The sequence below is a fragment of the Elephantulus edwardii genome, unplaced genomic scaffold, assembly GCF_000299155.1.
Source record: "Elephantulus edwardii isolate Elephantulus edwardi_28Jun2011 unplaced genomic scaffold, EleEdw1.0 scaffold00042, whole genome shotgun sequence".
Classification (NCBI taxonomy): domain Eukaryota; kingdom Metazoa; phylum Chordata; class Mammalia; order Macroscelidea; family Macroscelididae; genus Elephantulus; species Elephantulus edwardii.
Genome location: NW_006399792.1, coordinates 877,516 through 879,718, shown reverse-complemented (window position 1 = coordinate 879,718; position 2,203 = coordinate 877,516).

Here is a 2,203-nt window from a genome sequence, read left to right as displayed (position 1 = left end):
CTTAGCTTTTACCAGACTCAAGGCAAGGATGACTCATCAGACAAAACAGATCTCATTTTACAAACCTACCTGTTCACTCTACTGAAGCTGTTTTAACTTGAAATTCCAATGTATGCTTGCTGAATTAGCAAAAAGACTGTGAAGCTTATCTGTAAATTATAAGGTCATTAATAATTAATGTCTTTCCTCTCTTACCCTAAGGAATGAGTACTTTTTATGCATCTATCTCTGCCCTTGATTTCTGTACAATTTTGGGGGTTAAGAATCAGACTGCTTTGATTTACATCTTGGCTTCATCCCTTACTAGCTGTACTGTCTAAGGAAAGTTATTGCATACTTTTGTATTATGTATGTATACATAACGTACTAGGGATATTGTAGTTAATGTTAGATGGATCTTGACTGAAAGCAGGGAGTACCAGAGGAATGTCTATCTGTGTTTCATTGATTATGCAGAGGCGTTTGACTGTGTGGACCATAACAAACTGTGGCTGACTCTTAGAAGAATGGGAATCCCAGAACACTTGATCGTGCTAATGAGAAACCTATACTTGAACCAAGAGGCAGTTGTCAGAACAGAGCAAGGAAACACTGCATGGTTCAAAATTGGGAAGGGCGAATGCCAGGGATATGTCCTGTCTCCATACCTTTTCACCTGTATGCAGAACAGATCATCCGGGAGGCTGGGCTCTATGAGGAGAAATGTGGCATAAGGATTGGTGAAAGATCTATCAACAATCTGCATTATGCAGATGATACAACCCTGCTTGTTGAAACTGAGGAGGACCTGAGGCGCTTGCTGCAGAGGGTCAAGGACTGCAGCCTCCAATATAAATTGAGGCTCAATGTCAGGAAGACAAAGATTCTCTATGCTGGACCAAATGGCAGCATCAGGATGGATGGTGAAAAGATTGAGATTGTTCATAGCTTTACTTTGCTTGGCTCCACAGTCAACACTTGAAAACAGGAGCCAGGAAATTAAAAGACATATTGCTATGGGAAAGTTTGCTGTTAAGGGACCTCTCCAAAGTACTGAAGAGCAATGGTGTCTCTCTGGAGACTAAGATGCATCTGATACAGTCTATGGTCTTTGCAATCACTTGTTATGCACCAGAGAGTTGGACAATGACCAGGGAGAATAGAAGGAGAATTGATACCTTTGAGCTGTGGTGCTGGAGAAGAGTATTGAGGGTACCATGGACTGTTAAGAAAACAAACAGATTCATCCCAGAGAGGGTTAAGTCAGGTGGCTCCTTGGAGCCAAGGATTCTGAGGCTTTGTCTGACATACTTTGGACATGTTGTACGGCGGGACCGGTCCTTGGAGTGGGGCATAATCCTAGGGTGGAGGGACAGCACAGGAGAGGAAGGCCCCCTTTGAGGTGGACTGATTCAATGACTGGGTAACTGGGATGAGAATGTCAGAGACAGTGCAACTGGCACAGGCCACAGCGGAGTTTAGGACTTTTGGACATAGTGTCACTATGAGTCGCAAGTGACTAGATGGCACATAACAACAACATACAACACTTAATGTAACCATGGCCATCTCAACATCTCCATGTACACAATCTGATGACAATAACTGGGGTCATCATTTTCTGCAACCATCACCATTATCTATTAATCTTTTAAATATTCAGTTTTCTTATCTGTAAATTATACCAGGAGACTATTGTGAAGATAAAAGGAAACATTTACATATAAAATGTGCAGCACAGTACTTTAAAAAACTCTCCAAAATATCCTATCTACTGCCATTGCGTTCCCAAGTCTTTACAGGGAAACACTGCTCATCTTTCTCCTTCTAGAACACTTGTTGTTGTTATATGCCATCGAGTCGCTTACGACTCATAGCTATCCTATGTATGTACAAGAGCTCTAAACGCCGTTCTATCCTGTGCCAACCTAGCCATCCCAAACGCACTTATTTCCACCGCTCCAGTCACAGAATTGATCTATCTCATCGAAGGTCTTCCTCTTCTTCGCTGCCCCTCCACTCTGCCAAACATGATGTCCCTCTCCAAGGACGAGTCCCTCCTTGCAACATGCCCAAAGTATGTCAGACGAAGCTTGAGAATCCTTGACTCCAAGGAGCATTCCGGCTTCACCTTCTCCAGGACAAACCTGTTTGTTCTCCTAGCAGTCCATGGTATATTCAATACTCTTCTCCAGCACCACAGCTCAAAGGTATCAATTCTCTT